The 21,873-nt window shown below is 41.5% G+C and overlaps 1 protein-coding gene across 15 annotated transcripts in view; it reads right to left on the bottom strand.

Annotated features, from left to right (window-relative positions):
• CADPS (calcium dependent secretion activator) overlaps positions 1–21,873 on the bottom strand; it is a 471,095-nt gene that overhangs the window by 297,674 nt on the left and 151,548 nt on the right. The gene's annotated exons all lie outside the window — the stretch shown is intronic.

Below are 21,873 nucleotides of genomic sequence, written 5' to 3'. Positions count from 1 at the left end.
ATGGGGTCGCCAAGAGTTGGACATGACTGAGTGACTGAACTGAACTGAATTGAATTTCCATGTTGGTTTCTCTCCATCCTTCCTTGTATGGAGAATTTACTTCCTCAGAGAGGTGCTCTTGTCCACTCTAAGTAGAGCTCATTACCTCTCACCCATTCCTCTCTATCACATCTATCTGTTCATTTCCTTCCCAGTCATTCCAACAAACCATGATTATTTTGTGCACTCTCTGTTCACTTATTTTTTTTAAACTGTTTCTCACCCTGAGTTCTAAGCTACACACGAAGACAGGGAGCATTTGTCATTTTTGTCAGGTGCCTCCCCAGCACCCAGCATTGGGCTGGGCGTGGAGCAGACTCTCCATACGTATTCGTATCATGTTGGGGCTAGGAGTCTGCAACCCTTTCTTTCCTGCTTTGCTGGCTGCTCCCTGTGAGGCTGTGACAACAGGGGTCCCCAAGGAAAAGCTGCAGGGTGGAAGAGCAGCATGGACTTGCCCATTCCTGTTTGCTTCTTTAGGTGGGAGTTGCACCTCAGCAAAACGTCTTCCTCCTGGCTGCAGCAGTGCCTTCTCTCAGCGGCGGCTGAATCCCATGTGCGAGATTTTCATTACTTGCAGAACCAACCTCAGAGAAACCAGCATCTCCTCCCTGAGGTCTGGGTACCAGACTGGCAGGGCCCTGTCTCTGAACTCAGAGACATCACTGTCAGTGCCCAGCAACCTCCTGAGAGGTGTGCCCCTCTTCCTTAAGCTTCTAATTGTGAATAATTCCGATGCATTTTTTTCAAACTCTCATGCAGAACTGCATGGGGAGAAGGAGCAGGTCCTGGCACTGCCACCCGATGTGCATGTAAGTCGGGCCTCCTTTTGTCACCCTGCTGGGCCTGTATTTCCTCAAGCAGGGTGACCACCTCCTGCATCACGGGTTCTTTTCAACTCTGCCTGTACTTTGGCATCACTTGACAAGCTTTTGGAAAAAATACTGTTATCTGGATTCTGACTCCCAGAGGTTCATAAGTAACCAAACCAAGCTGTGGTCTAGACCCTGGCCCTTAAGAAAAAAATTCTCTTGCATTTACTGTAAACCCAGGGTTGATCAATATTGTGTAGGTCAGGGGTTGAAAAACTATAGCTCATGGGCCAAATCTGGCCTATGGACTATTTTTTAAAAATAGTTTTATTGGAACCCAGACCAAACTTGTTTATTTTCATTTTGTCTACGGCTGCTGTGGTGCTATGAAAGCAGAGTTGAGTAGTTGCAGCAGAGACCATAGAGCCTGCAAAGACTAAGATATTTACTAACTGATCCCTTACAGAAAAAGTTTGCCACCCTCTTAATCTAAAGGTCTGTGTGATCTCTACAAGTTTTCCATCTCTACCATGCTATGGATCCAGGATTCCTATCTGATAATTTAAATAATATGGTCAACTTAGAGAAATGACTTTCAAACTTTTTAGACCACTCCCTAGTGTAGGAAACACAGCTTATAACTGTGGTAGTTTGAATAAATGTGTCTACAAAGTCTTTGGTAGTCTTCCCTTCATGAGATGCACCCTCAATCTTCGTCTTTTGATTGAGTGTGGACTGGACTCAGTGACCCAATTCCAAGGAAGAGAACTCAGCAGAAGTAATGATTTGTGACTTTGGAGATTAAGTTATAACAAGAAAGGCACTGTGGTTTCCATCTTGGTTTCTCTCTCTCTCTCTCTCTTTCTCTGTTGGATTCCTCCAGGGATTAAATTAAATAAAGCAGACCAAGCATTTGGCATAGTGTCTGGTACATAGTAAGTGGTCCTTCATAAACTTTATTTTTCATTATAATTCTCAAACAATCCACCTGCCAATGCAGGACACACAGAAGAAATGGGTCTGACCCCTGGGTCGGGCAGATGCCTTGGAGTAGGAAATGGCAATGCCCTCCAGTAGTTTCACTTGTGAATTCCACGGACAGAGGAACCTGGAGGGCTGCAGTCCATGGGGTCACAAAGAATGGGACACGACTGAGAGACCAAGCCCAGCACAGCACACAAATATCATAACTCAGTCCTTGATAGTGACTCACTCTTATAGGGATGATTTTTACATGTTAAAGAAAGGAATTGGGTAGCTAATCCTGTGACTCATTCCTATCATTGAAGTGGGAATTCTAGGACTAATGCTATAATCTCTATTTAGTTTTTACCATGCCCCTGGGAATGTACTTGCATTTCACATGCTCTGTCTCCCTTAAACCTCACTGGAACACTATAAGGACTGTACCCTTAATATCCTCAGTTTATGATTAGGAAAATGGAGCACAGAATTTTTAAGTAATATCCCCAAGGCTACACAGCTAGAATTGTGGGAACACTTAGTTGATCCCAGAAACTACAGTCTTGTTCACGTTATTCCTCTAGGACAAGAGAAAGCAGCTACTCTGGGGAAAAGTTAACATTACTAGTGTTGGTAGTTGGAGAGAGCACGGTCCAGGAGTGAAAAAGCCCAGTATAGGGGCGCAGAGCTGTCCCACTTAAAGGTATAGGGATGAACAGAACACAGATGGAAGCCTATCTCCTGGCCTCTGCCAGAAGATCATGAGACCACTGGGGAGTCTCTTTGAAAAGCCTGACAGCAAAGTGATGCTTAGAAGAGATGCCCTGCTTGACATCTGATTTTACTGGAAGATATATACAGGTTCATACCCGCAGGCAATGCCTTGGGGCACAGAAGCAGTTCCAGAGAAGGGTGCCTTACAGACTGACAAAGAAGAATGGGATACAGCCTCCTGTTCGCCAGCATAGGGAGGTTTGTTCGTTTATTCACCGAATCATTCATTCATGCAAACATTCAAACGCCTATGACATGCCAAAGACTGGGAGACACAAAATAAATAAAACATGGTCCCTGCCTTTAAGGATCCATGGAGATCAAGGTCCAAGTGACCAGTTACAGTGTATGGGCTGAGCCAGATAGAAGGAAGTGCAGCTGGGGCTCAGCTTGAGGATGCTCCCAAGGATGACACAGAGGAGGAAAGGACATGGAGAGACCAGCTGAGCTATATCATCTAGAAATAAATGGCTGCTTGCAGCAATATGGATGTAACTAGAGACTATCATACTAAGTGAAATAAGTCAAAAGAGAGACAAATACCATATGATACGGTAAAGCGTCTGTCTGTAATGCAGGAGACCCAGGTTCGATCCCTGGGTTGGGAAGATCCCCTGGAGAAAGAAATGGCAGCCCACTCCAGTATTCTTGCCTGGAAAATCCCATGGACGGTGGAGCCTGGTAGGCTACTGTCCACAGGGTCGCAAAGAGTCGGACACGACTGAGTGACTTCACTTCACTTCACTTGACCACTTATATGTGGAATTAAGATACAACACAAATGAACCTATCCCCGAAACAGAATCACACAGAGAACAGCCTGCTGGCTGCCAAGGCAGAGGGGTGTTGGGGGAAAGAGGGAATGGGAGGCTGGGGTTAGCAGGTCCAAACCAGTATATATATTATGGATGAACAACAAGGTTCTACTGTATAGCACAGGGAACTATACTCTATGTCATATGATAACTACATTCAATATTCTATCCTGTGTGTGTGTGTATATATATATATATACACACATACATGTAGTCTTTTCAAATATTCTTTCCCATTATGTATGTATCACTGCATCACTCTACTGTACGGCAATAATTAACAAAATATTGCAAACCAACTACAATTTTAAAAAATGAAATAAACGGATTGGTAGTGATAGGCCAGAGAGAAGTGAACACACATGAAAAACATGGGCTTGGAAGTATGTGGTGACTGACTGGATGGAAGTGAAGGAAATGCAGGAGTTACTGGGATGATTTTTAGTCTGTATCTGGCAATCTCTGTCCAAAGGAAATTTCTATGATGATGGAAATGTTTTATCTGCATTGGTCAAGATGGTAGTGGTAGTTACACATAACTATGGAACACTTAAAATATGATTAGTGCAACTGAGGAGCTAAATGTTTAGATGCTTTTAATTAATGTATATTCAGATGGCTGGATGGCATCACTGACTCGATGGACATGAGTTTGGGTGGATTCCTGGAGCTGGTGATGGACAGGGAGGCCTGGTGTGCTGCAATTCATGGAGTCACAAAGAGTTGGACATGACTGAGAGACTGAACTGAACTGAACTGGAGCACTTTAAATGAATTTTCTCATTTAATTCTCAAAATGAATCCATGCAATAGGTACCACCCTTAGGTCCATTTCACAGGTGAAGAAAGAGAGGCACAGGGACATGAATCACTGGACCAGAGTGATAGCCAGTAAGTAGAATGTGAGCTGAGACATTCTGGCCCCAGAGCTCATGCTCTCAGTCACTCTATGTCAGCATTCTGCTCACACAAACCTTTCTGTAGAGGTAAGCCCCATTTATGTAACAAACATGTGAAAAGCTTGTGAGATTTCTGACAGAAGAATTATTTACAAGGTATGAAGATTGCTTGTTCTTTAAATGAATACATGTGTGAACATCCTGGTTCAACTTTTTGGTAAATCTATAGAACATGGCTGAGAAAGTTCACACCTCCAACTGAGTGACTCTACTTTACGAATTCTGAAAATGTATTAAACGACTCAAGGGACTCCAAACACTTTTCTACCACGAGTCACTCCTCTCAGTGGGCATGGAGGAGGGTTCTGTAGTTCATTTAAGGGAAATGACTGACATTTTTGACTTCCAAAGTGGGGAATGGGCATTGGAGCTCACCTCTGGAGATGGTTGTGTGGAATGAGAAAGCCCTTGGGAACATCCTTCTACAGTCCTCAAAGACTGCTGACATTTGGCCCGTCCCACCAGGAAACTGAAATTGTATTCTGATACCAGTTTTTTTTCTTCAGAAGGATTAATGGCAAGTTGAAGACAGAAATCTTCGAAGTGACAGACCCCAGGGAGGGAGTCAGAATGAATTACGGAGCTCTAAGACAGATTTGAACTAGCGGCTCCTGGGGTGATGCGGCACAGCTACAGGAGACTGGCAAGGTCATAAAATATGAGATTCCCAAGACGAAAAGCAGGCAAATCACACTGAGATGAAGTGCTAGGTTGCATTTTCCCTGAGTTGCCAAAGGTGAAAATTTGAAAGATGAGGATAGACCCCCACAATGAGCCACTGCTGTGTATAACACAATGTTCAACCCAGTTGACCTGTTCTTACAGCAAAGCACGTCCCTTTGCAAGTCCTCTTATTTAGAATTGGGTGTTCACAACTGAATTCCTGGCAACAGGAGAAGTTTTAGCTAAGCGACACCTGGTCATAATGCTGTAGGTCGTATGTGACTTCATTCACTCATTTTATCCATTTATCAAATACTTATGCCATGTTAGGCAATGTTTTAGGTACCGGTGACACATCACTGAGGATCAAGTAAGTCTCTATTTACTTGGAGCTAATGTTCTAGTGGGGAAAAAAGGCAATAAACGGGAAAACAAAACGAGGAAAACAATTTCCAATCATTATACCTATGTTGCAGAGTAAGATGTTAGGACACCATGGCCTCCTTGTATAGGGATGTTTCTCTTGGCCTGAGTGACAGAGGGTGACTTTGTTCTTTGCTCTCAGAGAACATTTCTTTCGTGCTCTCTGACTCTGCTCTTCCAATCACTCCTAGTAAATCGTAGCTGTGGAGATGTCTATCTGTGACACACTCATCTGAGTGTACATTTCACTTTGATTTGACTCATTTTTCTTTCCATTTGACTCACGCATGCTTTAATGATACCTAAGGAAATTAGCTAATATCCACTGGGGTTCTATTTATTTCAACTACTGCTTTCTTTCTTCACTTTTTTACCTCTACCTAAGATTCCTCATTTGGTCTTCCTTTCATAAGGCAGGCTTTCTTTCATCAGTCTGCTCTGAATTTGGACTTAGTGCTAATGATGATGGATTTATTACATGGAAATTCAAGTTATCATCAATGATGAAAGCTGGGGGTTACTGAGGATGGTTTCCTCCTGTAATACAAAGCTGATATCAGACAGACATAGCACTCTTGAAATTCTAAAATGGTGCCACCGAATTTCAGAAGGCACAGGAGGATCCAGTATCAAACAGTACATGATTTTTTTTTAACAGAATTTACAGGAGCTCTGTAGATGGGCAGCATTTTAATCAATATACAAACTGCAGCTTGGAAATATGCCTTTCCCTTTTCACCGTACCACTTCTGGAAAGCCCAATAGAGGGAAATAACTCCTAAAGGCGTCAGCAAAGTACAAGCATCAAGAGAACAGAAAAACCCCATATAAATTAACCAAGTCCAGCATATCTGCACTTTGATGATGGCTGTGATTTCAGATTGGTATTAAAAATAACCTATAGTAATATTCCTGTAGGACAGAAGAGTGCTCTGTGGCAGGGTGGGGAATGAATAAAATCTGCCCCCTGGGCTGTGTTCCTCTCATTAACCTGATGATCCTGATGATAGATTTTGCAGGATTCTTTCATTATTTGTGTCACATGTTCTAAATCTGGAAAGGTAACAGTGGCTGGATGGGGCTGCCTAGGGTTCAGTTCCTCTCTCCCCTGCAAGACAGCATCCTTATCGTTACAGGCAGCTAGGCACTAAGGAATTCTCCTTTGCTCACAAATACCCACCTCCTCTAGTTCACTCTTCTTCCCTTAGTTGCTCCTGATTTCCCATCAGTGAGGCTTAAGAGGGGGCCTGCCTGGCTCCCCTCCAATCTGTTCTGCTTTCAACACAATGTCTGTCTTCACAAGCCGTTCTCCCTGTATGTCTGTCCAAATTTTCCTTATTATAATGACACCAGTCATATTGCATTAGGGACCAGCCTAGTGATTTCATTTTAACTGGATTACCTCTGTAGAGCTTCTATCTTCAAATAAGGTCACATTCATGGAGGGTTAATACTTTCAACATGAGTTTTTGGGGGACATAGCTTATTCCACAACAGGAAATTATGTCACTTTGCATCCATGACAATCAACACAGTGTCTAACAGGTAGTAGGCACTTAATAAACACTTCATGCATGAAAGGAAAAATCAAAAGCTGACAATGGGCCTTGAAAGAGAAACACTGGATTGGTAATTTTCCATAAAGGAGGGTGATGGGCTAACTATGCTGTTAAATGCATTAACATCTAACCCCATGCGGCTACTGAGCATCGAAATAAGACTAGTCCAATTGGAGTTGTGCTGTAATTGCAAAGTACATTCCAGATTTCAAAGACTTAATTTAAAAATATATACAAATATCTTAATAATTTTTATATTTATTATACTGATTAAAAAATAGTTGGGCTGTATTAAATAAAATTTAAAATACTATGAAAAGAAATTTTACTTATTTTTACTTTTAACATAACTATTAAAATTTTTAAATGATGTATATAGCCTGCATTATATCCGTATTGGACAGGATTGGAGCAGAGAGAAAGCATTGAAGTAGAGAGAAAGGAAAACATAGTCAGGAAATAATAAACAGTAGTAGCAATAACAATAAGAAAAATATTTGTGTGTATTGTTATGCATGCATATATATTGCCAGTGTATATATTATGTAGTGTGTATGTGTGTGGATATATGTATAAATATATATGCTGAGTACTGTGTATATAAAATCTTAATCTTCATGATCTAATGTGGTGGATGTTATTATTATCTCCATTTCACAGATGAGGAAAGTGAAGGACCTGGAGATCAGGTAACTTGCCCAAGAACGCTATGAGTGGTGATTTAAACCCAGCCACCCTGGCTTCAGAGCCCTCTCCCTTATGGACTGTTTCCTTTTCATGAGAAAGTTCTCTATGGAGAAGGCAAAAGCATTGAAAAGAGCCAAAACCTGAGTTAGGGCATGCAGAATTCCCCCACTGTAAGAAAATTCAACTACCTTCCCTGCCTAATGGGATGTCGCGAAGGAGAAACCTGGTTGAGTCCCTGGTGCCCCTGCTATCATTGCCTCCAGGGTTGGATCAATGATGAAACAAAAATGGGAGTGTCTGTGGCATCCATAGCAACCGCACAGGATAAAGGTAGGGGCCAGGGTGTAGTAAGTGCTTTTCAACTTTGAGGGCCTGGGAACAGAGCAGAAAGCCAGTGCAGACAGAACAATGAGCTGACAACCTCCCTCTGCCAGGGCTCAGCCGCTGAAGAAAGCCCTGTGGGTTGTGCGGAAAGGAGCTCCAGTGCCAGCACACCTTCCCTTTCACTGTGAAGGCGTTTGAAGGTACTTGCAAGACCTAGCTCAGAGCTTCCAGCTTCTGTGATCCAGCATTTTACAGCTGATACTGGCTTTAATGAGAGAATCTCCAGCTCCTGCTCAAACAGAGGGGTGTGTCCAAGCAGTGGTCTGACAAATCAGGTCACTCCCTCCTCCTCTATCCCAGTAATAATGGTCCCTCCAGGAAGGGGAACAAAACAAAACTACATTTTTTCAGACTTGAAGTCATTATGAGAGATGTGTTGGAATCCCCACTCACTAACTTCTTTACCCTTGGACCCTGGACAGAGTGTTTGCCCCAAACTACAGTTTCCTTATTTGTAGAACTGGGTTTTATTTAATACCATCAGAGGGTTGTTGCTTATGATTAAAGGAGATACTGTATATGAAGCACTTGGCCCAGTAACTCAAGTATTCAGTAACTGTTTGTTTTCCTCCTATGTGCCAAACCTCATGTTATTCAGTGTTCCTTAAACACATTCCTCAGGTCCCCGATCAGACCTACTACATTAGAATCTTTGGGGGGCAGCCTGGGAACTTTATTTTCAACATGCTCCCCAATAATTCTGAGAATGACTGCTAAAATTGGAAAACTCAAAGGTTCCATGCTGATTGTCAACAGTGCTAGCTATTACCTTACTTCACTTCATAAAAAGCCTCAAGAAGACAGACTCTCTTTCTCCATAGCCTCACTCCTTATTAGCTCTCCAAAATGCCTAGACTTAATGACTGAATGAACGATTACCTTCTGTGAAGCTTCTAGGTGGTTCTCAATCTTAGTTGCACATTAGAATCAACTGAGCAGGGACAGGGGAAGTTTTTTAAGAAATACCTATATCCAGAGAAAATCATAATTCAAAAAGATACATGCACCTCTGTATTCACTGCAGCACTATTTACAACAGCCAAGACATGGAAGCAACCAGAATGTCCATCAACAAATGAATGGAGAAAGGAAATTTGCCGCATATATTCAATGGACTGTCTCTCAGCCAGAAAACAGAATGAAATCATGCCATTTGCAGCAACACAGATAGACCAGGAGAGGATCACACTAAGTCCAGTAAGTCAGAGAGAGAAAACAAATATCACTGGGATCACCTATGGGTGTGATCTAAAACCTGATAAAAATGAATTAATGTATAAAACAAAAACAGACTCACAGACTTGGGAAGGGTAATTAGGAGTTTGGGATTGACATATACACACTGCTATATGTAAAATAGATAACAGACTGAGTGTCTATACTCAGTCACACTCACTCTTTGAGACCCCATGGACTGTAGCCCATGAGGGTCCTCTGTCAATGGGATATCCTAGGCAGGAATACTAGAGTGGGTTGTGATTTCCTCCTCTGGGGGATCTTCCCAACTGAAGAACTGAACCCGTGTCTCTTGCATTGGCAGGAAGAGTCTTTACTACTGAGCCACCTGGAAAGTCCCTACTGTATAGCACAGGTAACTATACTCAGTATGTTAAAATAACCTGTAAGGGAAAAGAATCTTAAAAAAAATAGATGTGTATGTATTTATAAATGAATCACTTTGCTATAAACCCAAAACTAACACAACACTGTAAGTCAACTATCCTTAAGTAAGCAAAATAATAATACAAGAAATAATTAAAAAAGAAAAACTAGCTGATTCACCTTGCTGTACAGCGGAAACTAACACAATATTGTAAAGCAATTATACTCCAATTTAGATACCAATTCCTGTATTCTTCTACTCTTGAGATCAACTGAATTATTAAGACTTTTCAGTGGTGGGGCCTGTGAACAGCTATTTTGTAAGACATATGGAACATAAATGCACAAATCTTAAATGTATAGCTCAATGATATTTTATGTATAAATAAAAACCATTTAACCACCACCAGATCAAGACATGAAATACTGTCCATCCACCCAGAAAGTTTCTTCATGCCTCTTCTAGTCAGTAACACACCTTACTCTTATTCACTCTCTGACAGATTCCAAAAATCTACATACTCACTCATCTAAATGAGTGAGAATCACTCATTGAGAATCACTCATCTAAATTCTAGACCACTGGACTTGCCATCTATCCTTTACCATCCCTTTTGCGAGCTTGTCTTTGGTCAATTTCTCTATGAGATGATAGAAAAGAGGAAATAATAGGATGAAACTTAATTATCAGAGCAAATAAAAAACTAAATATTTTCTGTCTAGCCCAAGCATATCATTGCTGCCTACTCATGCTTATCGCTTCTTTAAACTCCTGACTTATTTCCTCTGTGCCTATTCCTTCATGCTATCAGGACCCCCCACGAATCGCTCCTTTACTGAGGTTTGTGCTCCTAACAGGAAGCCAGGCTCTGGTTTTAGCTGTAGCAGAAAAGCAAACAAGAAACAAGGGGGAGGTTTTTATTTTCTTCTGTGGCACTAAAACACCTTGGCAAAGACTGATGAGTTCTAGAGACCCCTTCTCACCTTACATTTTAAAGTTCATACAATAAGATATGCAGGATTACCAAGAGAACTAATTATGTTGACATACAGGTATCCAAACAATTTGAAATATCATTTTTAATAAATGTGCTTATTTAATAACTCATTAAATAACAAGATCTAGCAACAAATCTAATATCCACAGTAATTTTGATGGAGTGATGAGTATAAACACTATTTCAAGGCATCTGCAGCAACTATGAAGATAATATGCAAGCAGATGTTAACATCATTATAGTTGGTTGCCTACATTTATAATTGAATTACCTACTAAGTTTCAGGTAAAGGCTAGTAAAAATAAACATGTAACTTTTTCCCCCCCTATTGAGTTCATGGATCTCTTGAATGGAATTTATGGACTCCCTTAATGAGTCTCGCTAAATCCCCTGAGTGAGCCAGTTTCAAATTCTTGTTGTCTTGTGATTTTCTAGATGAGAAGCCATACTTCAGGTGATCAGCTGGGCCAGCTTGGTCATACTACCTACAAGGGAGCTGAGACAAGGTGGGATGAAGTGACTGTCCAAGGTCACACAGCTGGTCAGAGAGACTGAATTCCAGGTCTTTTCCCACGTCAATCCTCCTTGTTGTTCAGTCACTAAGTTGTGTCCAATACTTCACAACCCCATGGCCCGCAGCACCCCAGGCTTCTCTGTCCTCCACTATCATGTCACCCTAGCAGCTTGGAATAACCTGATTGTTCTCTTGGTTTACACCAGCTCTGCAAAGTATTTGTTGTTGTTCAGTTACTCAGTCATGTCTGATTCTTTGTCACCCCATAGACTGAGGCACGCCAGGCTTCCCTGTCCTTCACTATCTCCTGCAGTTTGCTCACTCATGTCCTTTGAGTCGATGATGCCATCCAGTCATTTGCTATTTATTGACTGACTATATTATTTATTCATAGTATTGCTTTAGAGTCTAAGAGCTATATTCTATTCATACCTATTATTTCCTTATTATAACTTAAAGTCTAAGACCAAGGGATTCAGTCTTCTTTTGTGACCTCAATAACCCCATGATGGATGCTTAATTCCAAGTGGAAAAAAAAATCCCCCACATATTCCTGAGCTGCAGCTTTTCAGTCCTCCTAAAATATCTAAAAATATATAGTGACAAAATGGGATGACATTATCATTTTATGAAACTTTAAAATGTATTTCAAACATCTTTCTATTTCAGAAGATACACTTTATTCTTTAACAAATGTAAACACTTTTGATTGTATGATTAAGTCAAAACTTTAAACGATTATTCAGTTGATGGCATTTTGATTGTTTCTAATTTTAGCTATTAAAAACAATGTATATTCATGTATATAATTATTTCTCCCATATGTGAATGCTCTGGGCGGTTTATTACTACAAGTGGAATTATTGGATCAAATAGTATTTAATGACAGATACATCTTTTTTGTCCTCTACAAAGGCTGTGCCAGTTTATATTCCTAAAAGCAAGGTGCGAGAGTGGCAGCTCTACCACGTCCTTGGTAACATCAGGCATTGCTAGTTTTTCTCAGAGAAGGCAATGGCACCCCACTCCAGTACTCTTGCCTGGAAAGTCCCATGGACGGAGGAGCCTGGTGGGCTGCAGTCCATGGGGTCGCTGGGAGTCGGACACGACTGAGCGACTTCACTTTCACCTTTCACTTTCATGCATTGGAGAAGGAAATGGCAACCCACTCTTGCCTGGAAAACCCCAGGGATGGGGGAGCCTGGTGAGCTGCCGTCTATGGGGTCGCACAGAGTCGGACACGACTGAAGCGACTTAGCAGCAGCGGTTTTTCTATTTCACTGCTGCCAATATTTTAGATGAAAATTCAGACACTGCTATTAAATATGCATTTCTTTGCTTATGAGCAATATTGAAACCTTTTTTATATGCTTATTGTATATTGTATGTATTCGGTGATTGTGCCCTCTGCTCATTTTACCATTTGGGTTATTACAGACATTTCTTAGATGATAAATGAAAATGGAAGACTTGTTGCTCACCTCTGAATTTCATTTTACCAATCTGAATCCTTAACTTAATTAGTTAAGAGCTGAATCATTGCTATTTATACAAAATATGAACAGTCAAAAATCCTTCTGGAATTGAAGGTAGGGTTATAAATAAAGGACACTTTACAAAATACGTAAACTATGGTTTTACAAACTTGCCTCTATTCTTTTCTTTGACTTTACTGTAGATGTTTGGCCCTCTCTATCTCCCTGAGTCTATCTCCTTGACAAATGATCAGAAATTGTGCTCTATAGCAGTTCTCTGACATGATTCCCAATTATTCACCAGCGTTTCATACCAGGAGGAGGAATTGGCCAGAAAGGTTAAGACTCAAGGTCGTAAAGTTAATGGATGTAAATGAGCCAACATTAAGCCAGGTCAGTTCTGAGACTTCTAGAGTTACAATGTCAGGACCTCTCCTAGTGAAAGAATTCCTAATAATCCTGTAGTCTTGCATCATGGCTGAATTGTTGCACGTTTTCTCTTTTAAAGTGTAAAAATAACACAGTTCACCACTGACTGAGCTTATATCAGTGCCAGACACTGTAAATTTTATATGTTATCTTCTTCAATCCTCATTAAAACTTTACAAGGTAATGTGATGGGCATTTGTTTCCTTGTTTTTTCGCTATACACACTGACCCTCTTTCTCTGGGTAAAGGACAATCTCCTCGGAGGCGGAGGTGGACGAGTTATCTCTTCCTCACTGTTTGGTCATGGTGGGACCTGACAATTACAGAGTCTTGTCAAGGAAGGATATTGTGACCCAACCCTGACCAGTACTATTCTCCAGGGTCTTACGGTCTAATCTCTCTGTTGGAGTGGATTCTCCTCAAGGGTTGTGACCTGAGGGGACTTTTCAGTAGGTCCTACTACTTAGATCCTTTAGGTCACCTGGCTTTCTGCCTTTTCTGAACCTAGTTTATGGCTATTTCTTTGATTCTCTGTAATCTACATTTACTTCCAATACCTTCACCTTTGGCTAAATCAACCAGAGTGTTTGTGTATCTTCATTGTATAGATGGGGTATCTGAGGCTCATCCAACTAGTAAATTAAGAAGCTGGGGACTATCAAATCCTGTTCTATACCAAAAAGCTCTTCGACACTGATACTTTACTCAAGGTCACAGTTAGTTGCTACAGAGGAAAAGCAAGCAAGCAAAGAAACTCTGTAAGTTTCTGTTAACTTCTATGTTACAAAGTATAGTAGCTGAATTTAAAAATCCTACTCATAAGGAAGGAATTGCATCTGTGATTGGTTCAGTCATGTCCGACTCTTTGTGACCCCATGGACTGTAGCCTTCCAGGCTCCTCTGTCCATGGGATTCTTCAGGCAAGAATACTGGAGTGGGTAGCCATTCCCTTCTCCAGGAGATCTTCCCATCCAGGGTCTCCTGCATTACAAGCAGATTCTTTATCATCTGAGCCACCAGGGAAGCCCATATAGAGTATTAAATAGCTTAACATAGGTTTAACTAATTGCCCATTTTGCTCAGTTTTGCTACCCTATACTACCCATGAGACAGGAGGAAAGGAGGCAGGGTACAACCTTTAAAAGAATGACACAGACTTTGGGAACATGACATATTTAGAACAAGGGCCAAGATGGCAGGTCTGACTTTCAGTAGACCTTATACTTCATTATATCTGAGGGTATAAATGGCAACCCACTCCAGTATTCTTGCCTGGAAAATCCCATAGACAGAGGAGACTAGCAGGCTACAATCCATGAGGTCGCAAAGTGTTGGAACAAACTCAGTGACTAAGCACATAATTAGAATAATCTCAATAATCTAAGAGTAGAGGACAAGGTGGAACAGAGATGAAACAAAGATGACCATAACTCATGTGTGACAGGTGATAAAAGTTGCATGAGAGCTTCATGGGAGCGCCTTATATTATTCTTACTTTAGCACATGTGAGAGATTTTCCACAGTAAAAAATTAAATGAAAGGGGTAAAATGCATTTCTTAAGTTAGGTGCAGGTGTTCATTTTATTATTCTTTATATATTACATACAATTCTTTGCATGTATGATAGATTTGTGTCATGAAATTAATTTTTTTTGTTTTGTTTACCCAATGCCTGCAATATTTATTAGGCTCTGAATGTCATTTCTATTCAGCTATTGGGCCTTGGACAAGTTACCTTAACTTTCTCTATATCTCAATCTTCTCACTTTTAAAATCAAGATAATGGTAAAACACACCTTATAGCATTTTGTGTGAATATTACATTGACAATCTCTAAAGAGTACTTAGCCTGGAGCCTGAGATATTATAAAAACTGAGTGTTAACTTGAACTATTATAATTATTAGTACTATACAGAATTTTTGAGGTTTTTATTCATTCAACATTCACTGAATGCATATTGTGTTTCTGATATTTTGGTGAGCTTGTTTTTCCTCCTTAGAATAGTGTAAAGAAAAGGAATTTGATAAATATGGGAATTAAGCATTAAATTACATTCATTTAAGTCACAAAAGACATCATACCCATGCTATATTCCAGTAAAAAACAGCTTTCCTATTATGAAATGTTAAGAATCCATGCCTCATACTAACACATGCACATTTAATACAAATGCTACCTGAAGATAGATATGATCTTTTAAAATGAAATATTAGGACACTTGCTAAGTAACTTAAAATTCAGTGTAGCATTTAGAATACTATCAGACTATGCAAATTCATATGTATTTCTTGTTTATAAATGAGAAAACAACATACCACAATGCACAGAACAACATTACAATTTATACTACTGTAAATCTAAATCCGTAGGATACTTTCTGGAAAAATCCAGAAAGCTTAGGATCCAGGCCTCTGAATGATAGCTTTTAAAATGTAAGCCAGATCTTTATGCAAACTTGGAACATTCTGTATCATTTGCCTGCTACATAGTCTGACAGATCACAGCACTTTGCCATTTTCTGAAGGTGGCATTACATTAGATGTCATTATATTAGATACTGTCACCCAAACAAGAAGACTTTACTGCTATTTTCTACCATGTGTCTATCTCAAAACCAAACCTTTATCAATGACAGAACTGGGGCAGGAAGATGACAGGATCTTAATCTTTCACACCAGACTTAATGGGTTATCAGTATAATTAGCTGAAGAGTATATTAGTCCTTTATCACCTGCTTGCTTGACTAACTTCTATCATGTAGCTTGATTGGTTGTTTGACTGAATTACAGGGTATTTTGGACAGAGTCAAAGCCTCACAGAGTCTGAACATCTAGTCTTCATGGACCAAATGATCCTATTTTTCTAATCTCCTGGTGGCATAAATTTAGATTCTAGAAATATAAATGGCTCACCAGGCCAACTCCAAGCAGGCAAAAATAATTAGAAGATCAGTGAAGTGCACAGGGTAGCATCCAAGCTGGCCCTTCAATCTTAGGTTGTTTCAGAATTTCTCAGTGGCAGGGCAAATTCATTCTTCCATAAATGGCCATAGAAAGTCTGCCCTTTGGTATCTGCCATTCATTCCCCTCTTTTTCGATAGATCCATTACACTGAAGACTAGACAGACAAAACAATCAATGAAGATTGTTTTGTCTTCAAAACAATCAAAACAATCAATTACTTGTCCATCACAAACCAAAATGAGACTGGATATGCTAGAGCTCAATATAAAATCTCACATGTTGTCAAGGTAAACATACTATTTGTTGAATGAAAGAAAAGAGAAATGTCAGATGTTCTGGTAATGATGCACATTAATTTTGTGGTATTTGGTATTTATTACACAACTGAATACCTCAACTGTATCTCCATACATATGTGCATGCCTCCTGAACATGCCCACTTAGATCCCTAAAAGAAGTATCAAGGTTAACTTGTACGGAAGAGGAACTCTGGTTTCAACTACCCCCGAACTTGCTCTTTTCTTACCTCTAACAGTAACACCTACATCCATCCCATTGCTCATATTTGGAAACTCAGTGATCATCCTCTTTTCCCTCACAGCCCATATTAGGTCTAGGTGTAATTCTTTCTGGCCCTGTATCTGTTCCTCCTGCTGAACCTGACAGCTTCTCAGTATCTCCCAACCACCCTCACTGCTTACTTGTCTGTGGCTCAGGGTCCTTCCTGTCTCCCCATGTCCATATTTGCTCATCCTCTGACTTAGTTTCCACAAAATAGCCACAGTGTTCTCAAGGTATAAATGAAATCTTATCACAGCTCTGCTTAAAATTCACCAATGGTATCCTGTTGCGGATAAAATACAATCCAAACTCATGACCACAGACTACTAGATCCTAGACAAGGGTCTGGGTTTTGCCCGTCTCTCTGATATCATTTCCCACCAGCTGCCTCTCTGTTTTCTGTGCTCCTACAACACCCTATACTCATTTTCTTATTGCCGTTCCCTTCACCTGGAGACTTGTTTCTACACAGCTCACGGCTGAATCACCCTCATGATTGAGTTCTTGGGCCAAATGTCACCTCTCAGAGTGACTTCTTCTCCTGGCCACTCCAGCTAACAAAACCGCTCCTCCCCTCCCTGACACTCCATCCCATAGTCTTCTTTCATCTTATTCATAACACTTACTACTATCTGCAATTATTTCACTTAATTATTTACATGTTTATTGTCCATCTTCTTTCATCAGAATAAAAGCGCCATAGAACTAAAAATACATCTGACCTGTTCACATCTGTCAGAGTCCCAGCTCTAGCACAGCATCTGGCCCATTGCAGCTTCTCAACAAATGACGGCTATGCTCATGAAAAAAAAACATTAATGCATTTTAAAAAAACCCATCCATTTAAATGTCTGATGGCCCACTATAAACTGACAACTTTTCTCTGAGGGTGCAAGGGTTACACAATCTCTACCCTTATAGCGTTTCTAAACTGTATCTTTCAACTCAAAAGGAAATGACCACAGAGCTTGCTGTTCTTCTGTGCAAGTTTGAAGGGCAACAGCCAGGCACTCTCTCTCTCCTCTACCCATGAGCTTGGCCAGGTGAAATTCCTAGAATGCTAGCTTGAGAATCCTGGATGTTTCCAAGCTGAGTAACTGTTGCTCTATTCTTCACATCTATGTAAAGATATAGATGTGAGACTGGGTGGGCTCAGCGAGTAATAATAGTTTTGGCAGGAGATCTGGCAATGCTAATCCTCTACGGCTAAGGAGCTGACACAACAACCCTCCCCCTCTGGCAGACTGAGTGCAACCCACATTTCCAGAAGGGAACAGCCTATTGTCAGATGCATTAGGAATTCTTTGCTCTCTGCAGGCAGTTGCACTGCTCTGACGCTATGTCATTTCCTTCCCGGAGTCTGTGGGAGGCATCCCTGAGTGTGAGAAGTACAAAGAAAGGGACACTTCAGCTATACAGAAGGCAGCTTCAGTTTACAGAGAGACGCTCCAGGATTCCGGTTTGCAGAGAGAGGCTCGGAGTATTTGCCTTAAAATGCTGCATGTACAGGTGATCTGTGATTTCAGAATATTGCTGGTGAGGGAAAGGAATCAGTGCCCTTCCAAAAACAAGGCTTTTTGGTAAGTTCAGAGGTCCTGGGAGTGTTGTCTCTGGGTTCTTAGGCCAACTCCTTGAATTAAGTGCTTCAAAGGCTCATGGTGGAGATAAAAGAATCAGATCCTAACCAGACTTTGCCTGGGGTCTGCACGGCCTGGCCCCTGCCTGCCCCTCCAGCCCCACCAGCCACTACGCCTCTGCCCTGCTCTCTCCCACACACCTGCTTTCAATCCCTCGCAGCTTTAGTCCCTCTCCTGGCACAAGGCCTTTGCATATACTGTTCCTCGTGTCCTACACTTTTCTCACTCACCCTCTATTCACTTAGTGAATGTTACTTATCCTTTACATATCAAACTCAAAGATCAGTTAAGACTAGCTACCCCAACCTCCTACTCTACATCAGATACCCCCACAGAGACCCATTTCTTTCCTTTAGAGTTTGTTGTTGCTGTTGTTGCTCTTGTTCAGTCGTGTTTGACTCTGCAACCCCATGCATAGTAGCACACCAGGCTTCTCTCTCCTCCATTGTCTCCCAGAGTCTGCACAAATCCATGTCCATTGAGTCGGTGGTGCTATCTAACCATCTCATCTTCTACTGTCCCCTTCTCCTTTTGCCTTCAATCTTTCCCAGCATTGAGTTTTTATCTCAATTTAAAACTACAAACTCATTGGCGAGATCTTGAATCTTGGTTTCCCCCAAAGGTCTGTAGAGCACACGGGTACAAGGATTTTGTGTTTATCATTATACACCTGGTGCCTAGCACAGTGCCCACCTTCAGCAAGTATTCTGTTAAGTATAATTGGGTAAACTGTAAATAAGGGCGATACTTTCCTGGAAAATACACATCCTGAAAAATACAGCCATTGCCAAAAGAAAAAAAGTTCATCCCACCATTATGCTAAAGGTCTAAGTTGCTTATTTGTCCTTTGAGCAAAATCTATCCACTCCCTACCTAAGGTAACACGGCAGGAGTAAACTTGCTATAACTTGAGGGTCTGGGCGGGCTTACGTGACTAGTTTTGGCCGGTGTTGTGAGCCCATGTGCTGTGTGTCCTTTCTAGGTTAGAGCAAGAGCCATCAGAGTTTTCTGGATCAAAGAGTAGTCATCATGATCAGAGCTCCCCTGCCTACCTATAAGTAGATGTGTAACATTAAAAAAAAAAAAAAAAAAAAGCCCTCATCTTTGAAGCCACCGAGATTTAGGGGCTGTTTGTTACTGCAGCCCAATGTAGCTTATCCTGACTGATGTATGAGTTGAATCCAAACTTCCTTGCTTAAAAAAGTAACATGAAGAATAATGACAGTAAAAATGATAAGCATTTCCTGAAAAGTTACCATGTGTCAGGATTGGTTTTATATATTTTAGAGGAAGAATCTCGTATCAGTCTCACAAAAAATGGTATAAAGGCAGTAATTTTTTTAATTCTTAGTTTAAGATGCAGAAATTAAACTCAGAGAGGTCAGGACATTATGCAGACTCAGTGTCCTTGTGAGAGGTGGAGACTGACTCCAAAACCCATGAGTGAGGGGCCTTCCTAGCTTAGGTAGAACCAACTGTGAATGGATTTATCCAGCACACGTTTTCACCTCAGCACTAACGACATCTGGGGCTGGTAATGCTCTGTGGTAGGGGTTGTCATGGGGATGTTTAGCACCATCACGACCTTTAGCCTCTACCTGAGTCCCGTATCACCGCTCCCCTAGCTGAACCCCAAATGCCTCCAAATACTGAAAAATACAGGCAGGGGGAAGAGATGTTCCAACTGTCCCCAGCTGAGAACCACTGGGTGAGCAGCTAATTTCATTCAGTGCTGAGAACCTTAACATAGGATTAAGCTCAGGGATGATGCTGGCAAGACAGAGGAGGCTGGGGCCTTCAGGGAGCTTCCAGTTTTGAGAAAAGAGCCAGATGTTAACCACACATTCTGTGAACAATTCCTTGGAGAAAGTGCTACCAAAGAACGTTCAAAGCCTTCAACTGGGATGAAAAATGTTATTCGATCTGACTGCAAAGAGGCCATTCAGAGTGACAGATTTTTATCACAAGGAGATATTAGAGGTCTCCAATGAATGCCTGTAGATTCTGCTGAACCCAACTGTGACCAGGCTCTAAATCACCTTAAACTCTAAGGTTTCTCTGGCTCAAGGGACCCTAATACCAACATTAAGACTGGCAGACAGGTGGAGAAAAAGGGACCCAGTGTATACAGACCCTCTTCAGCAGCACAGGGTGAGGGGCTCACCCCCACCATCTGAATATACATGAGCTCGACTCTGCTAGGCCTTTTATCTGTCAAGTGGCTGTCAGAAGGGTTCAGTGGGTCTGGGGATAATGTACTTGTATGTTTATCAGGCCAAACAGAAAAAGCATCCACTGAGACTGAGGGATAGGGAAAATGTATTCCTCTAAAAATAAACTTGATTTTAATTTCAAACTGGGTCAGTTTGGCTTGGGAATTATTGGGGAGTGAAGCTGAGCTGCTCCGGAGATGAAGTAGAACCCTCGCTAATTTAATTTGCATATGCTGCTTAAAATGCAAGAAGCCTGCTGCTGGACTGGCAGCACCCTTTCCGGCCTCTGCAAGCTCTGTCTGAGAGGCAAAGCAGGCACTCCTGTCTCAGAGAAGAGTGGGGGTCACTGAGGTGCCACAGGCAGGCTTCTTCCCAGGGCCATGCGTCCAGGGCAGGGAAGAGGAGGGGGACCAGGTAGAGGGCATCACAGGTCAGGCGGGCTCACTTGGGTCCTGCTGTGTCCAGGGGAACCCTGCCTGCGGTTTTCTGGAGCCAGGGGAGGAAAGTCAACTGTTTCCCTGCATGCACTTCACCTTGATGTGTGTGTGCTCAGGGTATGGCCAGGAGCTCCAGTGGAATAGGGATGCCAGAGAAGTAAGGGCTTCTCCATAGGACTTCACGTCAGTTCTTCCTCCCCCAGCTCCACTCACAGGCAAGGAGAAACCACAGACTCTTTGGAGACTCTTACTCTCTGCCTCCTTGACTTCTTCCCCATCCACTTGTCTATGGCTTATATCATTTGCTCTGAAATGTGCCTCTTCCTTTCCCTAAGAACTCATCAACTCTCACCTGGGCACCACTGTCAAACTGTCTAACTTTGTAGTTCCTAGATTTGGGAACTTCATGGACTAGGACTCATAATTTAAAAAACAGACTAAGGCACAGATATACATTTTGTCAAGTAAGGACATTAAAAAAAAGTCCCTACCATTTACTATAGTACTACGAATGTTATTTCACAAACAAAAGGCATTTTGACATCAAAAAGGTAGAAAAAACAGTAATCTCTGAATAGTAAGGGATTCTCAAGAAAGTACAGGGCTTCCTAGGTGTCTCAGTGATAAAGAATACATCTGCCAAGGCAGGAGATGTGGGCTCAGTCCCTGGGTTGGGAAGATTCCCTGGAGAAGGAAATGGCAACCCACTCCAGTATTCTTGTCTGGGAAATAACATGCACAGGGAAGCCTGGTACAGTCCACAGGGTTGCAAAGCTGGACATGACTGAGCCAGTACAAATAGTACAAATAGAACAGTGGAATTCTCAGCTACATGGTCACATACGCAGCACAACATAGTCTTTACTTTCCTTATTTCTCGATGGATCAGTGAAAATTCTGGCAAGAACTGTCACCAATTCAAAGGCCCACCTGTGGGCAACAGCATCCTAATTTATTTCCCTGA

Source organism: Bos grunniens, chromosome 22 (assembly GCF_055505025.1).
Source record: "Bos grunniens cultivar Pamir isolate PY7600 chromosome 22, Bosgru_T2T1.0, whole genome shotgun sequence".
NCBI lineage: Eukaryota > Metazoa > Chordata > Mammalia > Artiodactyla > Bovidae > Bos > Bos grunniens.
Note: the sequence above shows the minus strand (reverse complement) of the source record. Positions and strands in the feature narration are given on the sequence as shown.